General features: G+C 44.3%; 2 long non-coding RNA genes across 2 annotated transcripts in view; one reads left to right on the forward strand and one right to left on the reverse strand.

Moving 5' to 3' along the window:
* Positions 1 to 14,746, forward strand: part of LOC134426411 (uncharacterized) — a 58,587-nt gene that overhangs the window by 38,770 nt on the left and 5,071 nt on the right. The window contains exon 3 of the long non-coding RNA XR_010029980.1: positions 11,011 to 11,154. This is a non-coding gene — a long non-coding RNA (uncharacterized LOC134426411). The remainder of the gene's footprint in view (positions 1 to 11,010; positions 11,155 to 14,746) is intronic.
* LOC134426412 (uncharacterized) overlaps positions 1 to 14,746 on the reverse strand; it is a 205,823-nt gene that overhangs the window by 26,181 nt on the left and 164,896 nt on the right. The gene's annotated exons all lie outside the window — the stretch shown is intronic.

The following is a 14,746-nucleotide window of genomic DNA, read 5'->3' on the forward strand; positions in this document are numbered from 1 at the left end:
GGAGTCAGATCCTCATCTCTTCCCTCATCCTAAGACCCCTGCAAACATGGTCACAGAAATCTGTAAATGTTAGAGTAAAAAATAAACTTCCCTTTTTTGCCTTAAAAGCAGCAGTGTGTGTGCATGTTGTGTTATTTCATATTATTTTACTATTCCATATTTCATATTATTATATATGAAATATGGAATATTTCATATATTGTATATGAAATATATATTATATATTATATATAATATATAATATATATATTATATATTATATAATATATAATATATATTATATATTATATATATTATATATTATATATTATAATATTTCATATTATTATACTATTCCAATAGTAACAGTTGTGGGGTTTATGATGAAACACTGTTTTATTTAATCATCCAAAGGTATTTGGGTTGCTTTTCAGGTGCACTCTCCCCCCAGCAGACCTGGGTCATGCTGCTGCACCTCCCTGTCCCTGAGCAGATCAGCACAGCAGGGAAATCCACCCAGCAATCAGCTGCCTTGCCTTGGAAACACAGACTGGCTTAATTCTTTCCTCAAATACACTGCCCCCATTTCTTGAGAGATGACTCCAACCTGTGTTCTTTGTCTTCTGCACCACGGGCAATAAAAGGGCTTGCCAGGACTCTAATGGCAGAATGGGGGGCTGTGTTTCTCATTATTTTCAGGTCTGCTGTGCAAATCCTGCTGTTGTGGCCACTTTGGAGCTGCTCACAGGCTGGCAGGGTGCAGTGTGCAGGTGGGAGCCATAGGCAGGAAAAGAGTCCATGCAACACGACAGAGGGGACAGAAAACTGGTTAGAAACCCTGTTACTGGATAAAAGCCCTTTTTCCCAGCAGGAACAACCCCTTTTAGACGTGCAGAGGGCTCTGTCAGCATGGTGAGGGTGCAGATGTCTCCGTGTCTCTCTCCTGAAACACTGCACAATCTGTCTTTTGTCTTTCAACACTTCAGTGTAAGGGAAGATTGACAGGGCCCTGCTGATGCCTCTCTGCCTGAATGCAGAAATTTTTATTTTTTTTTAAAGTTGGATAAAACCTGCTGAGTCTTCCTGAGGAATCCCAGGTTGGGGGATATGACCCAAATAAATGTTCTCCATAAAATGTACTCTGGCAGAAGACTCTGCACATAGTGCGGATCACAAATTGCACCCAATTTTCTGGTTTAGCTGCCTGATTTTTAGTGCTGGAGCTGTTGATTGCCTCAACTGTTGCAGTTCAGAGAAACATTTTTCATGCAAAAGGAAAAGCAGCAATTGCTAGCACTGAAAGAGTGCTGAAACACAATGGTATGCATGGTTGATTTTTAATCCACACTCCATTGTTCAGTTTCCTGTTACTGACTAACATCAGTGACACGAGCCCTAATCTCACATGGGATTATGTGTGGAAGTTTTGGTGCAGCTTCAATTCTGAGCTGAGCAAATGAAATAAACTCAGAGGTGGTTATGACACAAACCTGTGCGAGCAGCTCCTGCTTGCCCAAGATACCCACAGGATCATGACCCACTTGGATCCCCTCTGGTTTTTTACTGCCTGGAATTTCTGTAGGGTTCCAGAACTGGCATTTTCTGCGGTGTTTCCTCCAGAACCTGCTGTTCCTTGAAGGGTCAGAGAGCTGTGACTGGAGGGTCAGAGCACAGGAATGCACTCACTGTGCTTTGGCCCTGATGTGCTCAGCCAGGGCTGCCCTGGACCCTTCCACAGTGGTCATTTTAACAAAAATTAAACACCTGGGAACCTAGGAAAGAAAGAATGGAGTCATCTCAAAATTACCCTTCTAAATGCTGGAAACCACAACTCAGGGATCCCACAGTGCAATTTTCCTTCCTCTGCCAGTGATGCCTGGCCCGTGGAGCAGCACAGCCCCGAATGGGCACACACCAGCCCAGGGGACACCACCCAGCCCTGTTAAACACCTCAGGAGACTTGTCCAAGCTCCCAGCACCTCTATCAAGGGCTTGTTCTCTCCCCTACCCTCAGTATTGCAGCCCCAAAGCTGAGACATGGGGAGCTGCTGGCTCATATGAGCCCAGGACATCTTGTGTGTGTTTAATTTACTTCCAGTTCCTCCAGCTCTCTCCATCCTTTGCAAGTCCTGTTTCCAAGGAGGGGACTGAAGCCCAAACAGGCTCATTCACAGGATGCAGCATCTTGTGATGCTGTGAATAAACAAATGTGGGAGAGTTTTTAGCACTTAATGGTGTCAGCCATGAAGCAGAAAGCTGTTCTCAGCCCTGCCCATATGGGAACTGGCATGCTGCACTTATCTCTATGCGGGTAAAATGAAGCCCTGTGTTTAATGAAGGTCTGGAGAAAAATCCCAACAGCTCAAGGCTCCTGTGGAGGAGGGAGGGCAATTTTCTTTTGGGTTAATACAGTTTAACATTTTAATTTATTGTTGCATAAGGAAGCCCACCCATTTAGGACAAATCCTTGTTTAATGAGTATTTGGCTGTGAGGTTTCAGAGCTAAATTTGCCTACTCAGGTTGCTGTTAATTTAAACAAACTCCTGGGAGCCTGATCCTGACCCTAGTGCAGCACACAAAGGAGGAGAAAGGCACTCAACATTGACTTTTACAGATACTCTGAGGTAGGAGAATCCAGCCCAATGATCTGGTAATTTCTATCAACACAGTGGAAACCAGATGGATACTCTCTGTCCTGTCTATCTCTTAGCTAAAACACTGGCTGGCTTTAAAAATTTGAAGACATTTTGGCTCTAAAAGTTGAATATATTTCCCTGAAATCCAGCAGGTCTGATCAGAGATTGGGTAAAGAGAAAACTGAAACCCTGCTTTATATACTTTTCTTTTTATACCTAACATTAAACCACTGTCTTTTCTACAATAAAGTTTAAAACCTGAATATCCAGTCATAGTTAATCTTTTTCTAGCTCCCACCTGTCACTGGAGCACCTTACATTGCCACTCAGACATGGAGACAGACCACAGAAGACTCTGGGATAGCAGGAAATTAAGCCCAGGCACCCAGACAACTCCATCCAGGACATCCCTGTGGTGCTTCCCCTCTTTGTAGTGAGCAGGAGCTTGTGGGGTCACTTTTCCCTTCCTCTCCAGCTTCAGGAACATCAAGTCCAAGCATGATGAATTTCAGCTTCTCAACAAGAGTGGAAAAACCTCTATAGAAATATATTTCAAATGTCTGACATGTAGCTTCAATTAAGTTTATCTGCATTAATAACATACATTTCTCACTCAGTGGGTAAGGATATTTTTAATCTTTTATGCCGTCATCCAATAAGCCTGAAAACTGATAAAAAATACATTCATGTGCAAATCAGTCCTTTTTAATTTCCTTTTACTTTTTTTTTTCCCATCCTCCTTCAATATTTTAAAATCCAACCTCTTTGTGAGCCCTGAAAATATTTCCTATTGGCATGGCTAACAACAAATGCTCAGAAGGGACCTGTCAGCCCCTGCAGAGAAGATGGGCATCAATGAGTTGTGCTCAAATCAGAGGGCTGAACACATGGAGCTTTCCATGCCTTGATCACCAGTCTGAATCTGCAACACCCAAACCTGACCACAGTTATATTGGTTTGAATCAACACCCAAACCTGGCCACAGTTATATTGGTTTGAATCAACACCCAAACCTGGCCACAGTTATATTGGCATGAATCAACACCCAAACCTGGCCACAGTTATATTGGTTTGAATCAACACCCAAACCTGGCCACAGTTATATTGGCATGAATCAACACCCAAACCTGGCCACAGTTATATTGGTTTGAATCAACACTCAAACCTGGCCACAGTTATATTGGTTTGAATCAACACTCAAACCTGGCCACAGTTATATTAGTTTGAATCAACACCCAAACCTGACTACAGTTATATTGGTTTGAATCAACATCCAAACCTGACCACAGTTATATTGGTTTGAATCAACACCCAAACCTGGCCACAGTTATATTAGTTTGAATCAACACCCAAACCTGGCCACAGTTATAACCATGTGGCAATGACCTGGCTGTCTGGACATGATTGCTGCTCTCTCCTCAGCCCCTGCAGTGCACAGGAATTCTGCTTGCTGACAGGAACTATCTTTCCTCTTGCTATCAACCTCAACCATTCGGTTAAAACTAAAGGAATTATTCTCCTCTTTTCCTAAAAGGGCTGTGACTCAGAAGGTAGAACTTTACAATGACGGCTATCCATCTTCCCCCTCACTTTTACTGTTGTCCTTCTCCCACCACTGTAACCCTGAAGGAGAAGGAATTCCCTTAGCAGGAACCAGGAGGAAAGAGAAGTCTTCCTGGTTAGAGGCTACTTGTGTTTTCGGGCTCTTGCAAGAGACCCTGGTGACCAGAACACCCACAAATGGGAGAGGATCCTCCCAAGTTCTTTACAAACATCTGCTCCTAATATCCAACAGCCACTCTGTGAAGTCCTCATGGACCTTGTTAATAGGGACATGCAATAAAAACCAGTTGTGGTAAATCTTGTGTCTGCCAAGACAGCTCAGGTCAGGTTTGTGCCATGCCTCCCTGGAAACATCACCCCTTGAAGAGAGCCCTGTCCCTCAGGGTCCCTCCTGTGTCCTCCCTCCCCAGGGAGGGGCTCCAGCTGGCCCCTGGTGCTTCTTTACCAACATTCTCTGAAGACTTCCATCATGCAACTCAAGCCAGGGGTCAGTTCTGAGTGATTTCCTCCTCTTTGACAATTCAAATAGCAAAAGTTACAAAGGATATTCAGATCATCTCATTCCCATTACCTTTGCCCTTTTCCCTGGCAAACACAGCTCTTGAGGAACATGCAAACTGTTCCTTCAGATTTTCTGCTAGTAGTAAATATATTTCTCTTCATTGTTTTATTTCCCTGATCTTTGTTCAAAGAAACCTACAAATGCAGTGAAGTGTTACCTGTCAATCAGGTCATCAGCTTAGCAAATGTCTGCCAGCAAAGAAACATGAAAAAAAGCAGCTACAGTGTAATTTTCTGATCAGTCTATTAGACATTTGTTCATTTGAACAGTTTGTGCCTCTCTTCTGCTATGTCATCTGGCAAGAGCTGACATCTGAAAATTATATTCTTTCACCAGATATAAAGTCTATAGCACTCATTAAAATATTCATGACAAGAAACACTCTAGTCAATTGGTGAATTGCTGTTACAGTTAGAACATAAATCACCACCATGCCATTGCTGTGGTGTGGGAGAACTTAATGGACTTGCAGTAATTTGTGTGTAAATACAAAGAACAGGAACACTGTGATAAGCTCAAAGCAGCCAAGGGCTTCTCCTGTGTAAATGAGAATTTGTGTGCAGAGAATTCTGTAGAGAATTTTGTAAAGAAATTCCCAAAAAGTGAAAAACCCCTCCAATTCCAAATGATTTAGCTTAGGTACAAGCTCAGGTGCTGCAGGGAGCACAGCAGAGAGTGCAGAACCCATGCAGGCCTGGAACTCCCAGGCTGCCAGTCCTACCTGGGCTCTGCCAGCCTGGTCTCAGATCAGCAAATCTGGACTGGTTTTCTACAGGAATGGCAATCACTGCCATGCACACCCTACAGACCCCACCGCACCTGGGGAAATGCTTACAGAGTGTTAATTGAAACAGGCACTGGGCATTTCGGGTAAAAGAACCATCAATCTGACTACTGCACTCAATATAAAGATCTTCTAGACTAGAGACAGCGTATTCTGGAGCAGGAAAATCCTTCAAATGTGTATTTGAAAGAAACAGAGACGACAGAAAAGAAAGGTAAATTTCCATAGCAAAATCCAGGCATTTCACCCGGAACCAGCCATGTGGGAAAGGCCAGGACTGATTCTTCTTCCCCAGGTGCATTTTGTAATCTCAGTATTATCAGCTATGAGAGACTCCAATTAAAGCCATGAAAACATGAATGAACCCATGTCCTGGGTTTGACCAAAAGCCCAATGAATTCTGTAAAATTGCTTCACAGACTCCTGGCGTTCAGCTCAGGCTTTTGGCAAGGCTGGTGCTAGAATAGATATACAAATTGATTCAACAGGCTCATTACAAAGTACCCAGAAACACTCAAACCCCTCTCCCCAAACAACAAACCCTCAAACAGAGTAACTTTCCATTCTAGTTTTCCTTTAGATTACAAATGTCTTTATAAACAATTGTTTTTACAATTTTATCTAGCATTCAGCTATCAGTATCCTGAATAGTAGTTTTCAAATCCCACCATTTTTGTCTGATTTATCTACTCATCACATCATAATGATTTATAGATCATTTCTACTCTCAAATTAACCTTGGGAAACATTAAGATAGTCTTTGGGAAGTGCTCAGCTGACTATGGAAATCTCTAATTTCTAGATAACAGAGGGCTCTGCATGCCTGGTTAGCTCTGGAACTATCTGTTCCTAATTTGTTTCTCCAGCTGAATATTTATTTGATTCCCAGCCTGTTTCAAAGATTCTTTTGTACATATTGTCACCAAGAAACTGGGATACAAAACTAGAAACTCCTATTTTGTCTTGCTGTGTGTTGCCACTAAGCCACTCAGTTATTTCACCTTCCAGTTCTGCTCTGAAGAACAGAGAGGCCTAACCTTGGAAAAACCCATTAATTAATTTTGAGGTGGGTGTTTAGCTGCTAAAGAGCAGCAGCCTGCTGCAGCACTACCATGGGTGAAGACTTTTGCTAAAACCATTTCTTGCATCTCCTTCCACGCTGAGTGGTGAGTTCCTGACCTTGAACTCTGCCAGGTAATTTTAGCAGAAGAGTCACCAATTTTAGGAGGAAGGCTAAGTGATAAAAATAAAAAGATCACCAGGGATGGAAAGAGAAGTGGTAAGGCAGAAAATGCAAATATAATGGAACAGAGTCTTTAAAGAGAGATTATGAGTGGCAGAGTCAGCGTGGTCACCCTGCCTGCACCCTGCCCTGCCTGTCCCTGATTCTGTATGCAAAGGCAGCCACAGGCAGCTGATTAATTCAGCTACTGCTATAAACTAGAAAATAAATTGTTCCATTAAAAAAAGATATTTTAGCATCAGCTATGATCAGTGAACCTCTGGCTCTAATTTTTCTCCTCTTTCCATTTGCCATGAGTCCTTCCCAGCTCTGCCCAGGACAATTTAATTACCCGCAGTGAGCGATTGCCACGGAGCTGCAGGCAATGTGAGGAATCACTTTAAAAGTACAGTGGCTCATGTGCAACTTCTGCTGCTGCAGATTACTGTGCTAAAGATTACAAGTCACCCAGAAAATCCCAGAAGAGAGCATCATCAGGGTTTAAACAGAGTATGAAAATTGTAGGTTCACATTCGAACGTGTTTCTTATTGGATTTGATTTGCCACGAGAGACCCAGCATAACTCATGTCTGCTGTTCCCTCCCAGCCAGCTGTGGAGGACTCAGGCTCTGTTTGGAGCAGGGTTATAAATAAAGCTGTCAGAAGCCTGTCCCCACAGGGCCATTCCTTTGTCCACACAATGACAATGGTAATACCCTCCTCTCAACAGCTTTTTTCCATAAACGTGGACATGATTTTGAGCTCACATGAAGTCCAGCCAGCCAGAAATCGTAGCCAGGTCCTGTGGTGCTATTTATCCTTGTCACAGCATCCTCAGCAGTTCAGAAGTGAAGATCCAGCTGCCAATTAAAGCAAGAGTTACCCTTCAAACTACCATGTAACCCAAGTTATCCCCACTTGATGGCCTAATCCTATTCCCAGAGAACTCTGTGAAAGTGCCTGACTCCACTGAAATCCTCTCCTGCCCAAACCTGGCAGCTGCATTAGCACATTTGAGGCCAGAATGGGGGCAGGAGAAAAATCCAGGTTATTCTCATCAAGGATTTGCAGGAAGTGCTCAGGTTCTGTAAGCTACAAACTGTACATAGCCAGGAATGGCAAATAAGGATTTGGCCCTATTTGAGTAGGTATAGATGTGGTTTTGAATTTATATTTATAATCAAATATAATGACAGTTGATGAAAAGAAAAACAATGTTTTTTTCAAGTTGTCATAGCTGCTATTCATTCTGTCTGGATTTGTGATCAGCTTTATCAATTTAATTTTATTTATAGCATGGTTTGTAGCAGCACCTTTCTCAAGTTCAGAACTGAACTCAGTTAATTAAAGCCCTGGATGTTCCTCATGCTTTACTGATGCAAGTATCAATGTATTAAATGGAATTCAGAAAAAGCAGACAACTGAGATATTTGGGAATGTAGATGTAGCTGTTAGACCATGCAGAGAGGACTACTGACAAGGCTAGGAGAAAAGCCAGACCAAACAAAGCTGGAATTGCCAAGAGAGATCAGTGAGGAATAAACACTGTATGCCTGATCCCTTGGAAGAAGAAGTGGAAGAAGGAGTCAGCCAGCACAGCAGGCTCTCTCCAGCAGTGCACGTGCTTCCCAAAAGCTTGGCAAAGGGCTGGCGGTGCTTCAGGATTCCCAGAATATTCATCCATAAATAAGTAGGTAATGAACATATTTAAATCAGTTTATCCATGGAGCCCTGCCTGTGGAGGCTCCCTGTTCAGGGGCTGCAGGACTCTGCTGCCTGGCTCAGGTGTGTTCCTGAAGGGAGAGGAGCTCCTCTGCCTCAGGAGCTTCACTGCTGCTCTCTGGTGCCATCATGCTCATCCTTTCCTCTCTAGCTGCTCTCTCACCTTGGTTTGTTTGAGCTAAAGGACTTGGAGAAGTCAAGTTTCACTGGTTGCAGACCCAGTCATCTCCTACCCAGCAGTTTCAAAATTAAGAGCCATGCCCTAGGGCCAGGGAGTGCTGCAGGATGGCTCCTGGCACACAGTCAGTGTGGGGGCACCCACCTGCATGAGAGGAGCCAACACAGCTGTGATCCATCACCCCATTCCCTCCTGAAATCCCCACATCAGCCACTGAGATCTGCCCAAGTGCCTCTGAGCAGATTTTGAGGGAATCTTAACACATCACACATCCCACAGCCTGCTGGTTTCAGAGTGGAAGCCAATCTGGGATTGCCTCTCAGTGGTCACAGGACATGGCAGAAGTGATGGGGAGGACAAAACGAGCAGGAATTTCACATTTCCTGGGATGGCAGAGTGAGCTGGGAGTGCTGGGCCAGGATTATTGGCAAAGCACGTGGCCCATGTGCCACACTGAGCTCTGTGAGCTTGGCAGCTCTGGTTCCTTGTTCTGTGCCTAATGACTCCAATCTCTATCTCTCACTGCATCCTTCACAGCAGGAAATCTCACAGCCCTAAGTGACCTTGACCTTTAGCCATGTGGATATTGACAGGTATATTTTAAAGTGTTACTATTGTAAAACAAGGTCAGGGATTATGTTGCCAGATGAAAAGGAAACCACCAATGAGATGCAAAGCCAAAGAATTCCCACAATTAAGCCAAAAATTCTCATTTATATTTATGGATTCAAAACTAATCACACACTCCTGAAGCCAAAAATCCTCATCAATATTTGTAGATCCAAAACAAACCCTATTTCTATGATAAAGGAGAAATCTAATCTCAAAGGGATGGGAATGCCATGATTGGTTGGACATTGAACTTTCCTTCTTCTCCAAGTTCACCCATTCGACCTTCCCTTGCAGCACTCTTAATCAATGCATGCAAATCCTTTTTCACAGCTCTGTTCCCACTTAAATCAATGGCAAAACTCCCACCAAATTGAATGAGGATATAATTAAGCCCTTCACATTTTTCTAAACTCCACTCAAGTAGCTCCCAAACCTACAGACTGAGTAAAAATTTGGTATGTAGATGGCACAAAACATAGAGAAGAATCTGGAAAATTAGAGAAAAGCCAGTTTCACATGCCTTTTGGCCAAGTACTAATCCTGTTCCTCCAAGGGACTTGTGGAGAGTCCTGTTCAAGCAAGTCATCACAATTCAGACCTGTCTCTAAGCATCCAAATTCAGCACGACTGGTCTGCACAAGATCAGATTCTGTCCCCTTTCCTCATGCTGATGCTGAAGAAACCTACCTCTACCTCCAGTTGCTGGCTTGGGGATACAAATACCTGGTGAATGTGAGCTGCAGAAGGGCCAGAGATGACAGATAACCCCAGATTGCTTCTGCAGAGTCACTGTGCAACGTGGATGCCCCTAGCAGTAAGTGAAGTCAAATCTCCAGGATGCTCACCCTGCAGATTCAGAAGACATATTTAAAGGTATTTGTAGCATGTGGAGGGGAAAATAACTGATCCTAGCTTAACATGTCTGTGTGAACAGCACAGCTGGAGGTTTTCAATCTGGATCAAGCCCAGCAGTGTGCATGAGGTACAGGCAGGCAGAGCCCAGCAGAGATGAGGTCTGTCAGAGTCACTAGAGTAATCCTTTTCCCCCAACTCCATGGTTAAAAGTGGCATTCCAGGGGAAAAAACTGTCTTGCTGTGCCTTGGAAACCACTACAAAACCATTGCTTGCCAGAAGCACAGGCTGCCTTGTAATCCTTTTCTAAGTATTAGTTTTGGAAAATGACTTTAGAGCATCTTCCAAATCTTTGCAACCAAAGCCTGAGCCCTGCAGCAGAGTGCCCTGAGTGCCCTGCCAGCACCCTCCACATTTCCCCTCCCTCTGCAGTGCCAACCTTGCTCTGTAAAGGCTCCCCCATGAGAGGTGCCACATCTGAGAGGCAGTGCCATGGCTGGTGGAGGAAAGCTGCTTTCCCCAGGGTGCTGCCCAGCCTGGAGATGGGATACAACTCTCCTCAAAGCAATAAAGAGCAATAGGAGTTATTGCTGCTCAAATGAAGAGCTAAAATAAGATGCAAAGAAGAAAGGGGAGCTCTGCTGGCAGGTTTGCCTCCAGCCGTGTCCCCTGCAGCACCAGCCTGCCCTGGGGGCTGTGCAGTGCCCTGGGGGTGGCAGGAGCTGTGCAGAGCTGTCTCTGCTTTCCAGCCAGTGCTGCCACTGCTGGGGCTTCCAGCAATGAGATCCCATGAACAGCATCTGCACACTGGAATCTGGAAATCAGAGCAAATCTTTGGGCAAGTCCTGCACTCAGATTATCACTGTTCTCATTCTATATTTTTTGTCTTATCTTTCAGACAGGAAACAATTTGCTGGAGAGACAATTATGCCATGAATATGTAAAATTCTCCACAGACCCCTGGGGGATGTCCTATATCATAATAAGCAAAAAAACTTTGATTAAAGTGTGAAAGCCTCACCTCTCTAGTGATGTTTCAGGGGTAAGTACATTTGTAGTGCATGTGTACGTAATTATGAGTTCGTATCAGGACACACAAACAAATCACAGAATAATGAGGTTGGAAGAGACCCCTAAGATCATCAAGTCCAAACTATGCCCTAACACCAGACTATAGCACTAGACTAAGTACCATATGAAGGGTAGGACAGGTTTAGGCTGGATATTGAGAGGAAATTCTTTAATGTAAAGGTGGTGAGGCCCTGGCACCAGAGGGTGCCCAGAGAAGCTGTGGCTGCCTCATCTCTGGAAGAGCCCATGGCCAGGCCAGATGGGGTTTGGAGCAACCCGGGACAGTGGAAGGGGATGGAATGAGATGGGCTTTAGGGTCCCCTCCAACCCAGCCCATTCCAAGGCTCTGGGATTCAGCTTTCAGGCCTAGAGGAGCATGTAGGTGCCCTGGCAGGAACCTCCTGGCCTGTGCACAGCACTGTGGAGGGGCAGGGTCAGGCAGGGCCTGTCCTTGCCCAGTGAGTGGCCCCTGGGAGCTCCAGTGCCACAGCAGGGCCATGTCCCCCTCAGCAGGGACACAGCACTGGGCCCGAGCTGAGCACTGGGACAGCAGCACAATCCATGCCCTCATTATACACAGATCTAGTAACCTACTTTGTCAAAAAAAGCCCTGAATGAGATGGGGTGGCTGGGGACCGGAGCAGCAGCTCTGTGTCTCGTACATCTTTGCACTGTCACCTCACCTCTCTGAGCTGCAGCATGAGAAGCAAGGCAGGGAGGAATTTTTCATCTGCCTGGCACAGAGATTTATCCCCTGCATGAACATCAGCTTCTTTTCCTGTGGCAGAACAGTCTATGAGCAAAGTTCTGCTGTCCTGGGGCTGTCACCTGCACTGAATCCCCCTCACAGGGCAGGACACAGCTCTGGATGGCTCTGTCAATGCCATATTGCATTCCACAGCCACACCCTGCCCTCAGCTTTCATGGAAATCACTGATGCTCTGTGATTTACATCAGCTGCAATTTAGGGATACTCTGTTTTTGGAGAGCTGGGCAAAATGCTGGGAACTAAGGGAGGAACTCCCAAAGGCCAGAACAGGGATTGCCAGGGAGGTGCCCTAGGAGAGCCTGACATCCCTGCCATGCAAGCTGGTGACCCCAAGTCTCCGTTTCCAGATGAGCAGGCAGGTGTCACCTCCCTTTTATTTTAATGGCAGACACTTACACATGGACTGCTTGAACCTCTGCTTCCTGAAGTCAAGGGAAAGAAAACAGAACTCGCATTTAAGCCTCTTCTCTGGGATGAAAGGACTTGCAACCTGTAAATGACTTTTAAGATAACTGCAATGTAGCCTGAAAATGAAGTATTCAAACTTAATTATACGCACTGAGGAGCAAACAAAACTGTCTAAACACAAGTTCCCTCACACAGTTTCATTTCCCAGACTCGCATTGGAGGGATATTGTTTTCTTTCAGGCATTAACTGTTGAGATATAAAATTTCTGGACCAAAGCATCCATGCCAGAGAGTGGATATTGTTTGTGAACAAGAAACATATTGCTTGCTTCATTGGTCAGATCTTTCCTATTACAAAAGGACATTATGACAGCTGCTCCAGTGGCAGACAGAGCTCACATCCCTTTCAGTGTGTGAGCACTGGGTCAGCTCCCTCTGGAGGTGCTCTGTGCCCCCCAAACACCACGAGGGCATTGCTGCTGTGCCCAACACACAATCACACTCACAAAAACACATTTAGCAGTCTTAGGGCCACAGAGAAACCTGCATTTCCACTACAGCTACAGCAGTGTTCAGCAGAGAAAAAGGCTTTCAGAGGGCCCCACCAGGTCAGAGCAAATCCCTTGGCAGCTCTGGGTCTCCCTCTGCTGACTTGGCAAGGTTGGAGAGCAGAGGGTTCCTGCTCCTGGTGCCCGGGTCAGCAGTGTGAATGGTGTGTTCAAAACTCTTGTGGGATTTCCAGGGAGGAGAAAATCTCCGGTTTCTGGTGCCCTGCCATGTGCTGCTGGGAGTTATTCCCTGCAAGCTCTTGGCCTATGGCCCACTTTCATTTTCCTTCTGTCAGAAGATGACTTTCTTGAGTTTGCAAACATCTCCTGCACAGGCAAAATTTTCAACATTACTTGAGAAGTTTTTCACTCAATTTGGCTGCCCACATCTCCTGTGATCAGAACAGTCAGATGCTTATTTTACAGTAAACTGCTGTTTTACAGTAAACAAGTATTTTGGTGTAAAAAGAACTCCACAAAATTCATCTTATTAGATGCACTCCACTGTACATAGTAATCCCTTTTTGTTGTAGTCAAGCACAATCACTAACTTTCCTAATACCAGAGATCAGGTTCAGAAGCTGTTTGACCTCGTGTTTGTGGACTAGAATACAGCCCCCAAAACTATTTGGTTTTATGCAAATATTCTTTAATTGATGCTGGTGATGCAGGAAGCCAGAAGGATCCCCTTCCATGCCTCAAAGTCATGCACTAAGTTTGTTTTTTTCCACATCCCTGCCTATTCCAAATACAAGGAAATGTATCAGAAATGTTTGCTAATCACTTTTTCCTGCAGTGCCTTTTCAGAACAAGTGATCCAGGGCAGTTTTTGCCCAGCTGGCTCTTCATGGAAATGTCCTTCCTGGATGATGGCTAATTAGGCAATATAATAATTTATCCTTTTAATGAACTGATTTACTCAGCAAAGCAAAACCGTATGCTGGTGTATTTATTCGTGGCATTTATGTAACTGATTGCACATAGGTATTTCAGCGCCTGTGAAATAATTATGATATTGAATTAGCATAAACATTGCATTTCTCAGCTCACAAAATGTCTCCTTTTGATTTTGGGGCAAAAAGAAGTGGGAGGATGCTTAAACATTTGAGAATGAAACACACTCATTAACTGTAGCTCAGTTTATGAACTTCAGAGGTTAAGCATTAGCTACAAAAAATCTTTTAATCAAGATGGATCAAGCTTCTCCACTTAAACGCATTATCCAAATTTGCAGTCTTCTCTAGTTAATGAGTCAGTCTGAATTAGCCTTTCAAAAGAATTAAGGGAAAAGAATCAACACTTTGATGGTGTTTGAAGCACAAGTTGAAGTAATTGAATCAATGTGTTAAATCTTAGATGAGATCTCCTAATCCGTAAAGCAGTGATGGAGAGCTGTGTGACTGAAACCAGATGCAGTGGCTAATTTGGATGAATTATTCTGTGCAGGGAGGTCCCCCTCAATAGCAGCCTGCCTGAAAGCAGAATTTGCTATATTCACCCTGCTTGGAAAAGGAACAATTAGGGTAGAAATGTGCCAGTTGTTGTTGGTGCATTCCCCTGTGACTTTGAGACAGATTTTTAGTTTTTAGGTCAAAGCTCATACCTGAATGTTGTTGTGAAAACAAGACTCAGAGTGAGTCTCCTGGGACACCATCAGGGAGGGATAATAAAACTTTTATCTTTCCTTGTCTCTGGAGTGAGGTCAGTGAACAGACAGGTTCCCTGCATTCACACGGCAAACCTACTCTGAAGTTTGCCCAGATCATTAATTTGGGAAATTCCTACAGCAGCACACCAGCAGAAATCCTGTCTCCTCAAAGAGTCGGTTAAAGGGACCC

The sequence above is a fragment of the Melospiza melodia genome, chromosome 18, assembly GCF_035770615.1.
Source record: "Melospiza melodia melodia isolate bMelMel2 chromosome 18, bMelMel2.pri, whole genome shotgun sequence".
Taxonomy (NCBI): Eukaryota; Metazoa; Chordata; class Aves; order Passeriformes; family Passerellidae; genus Melospiza; species Melospiza melodia.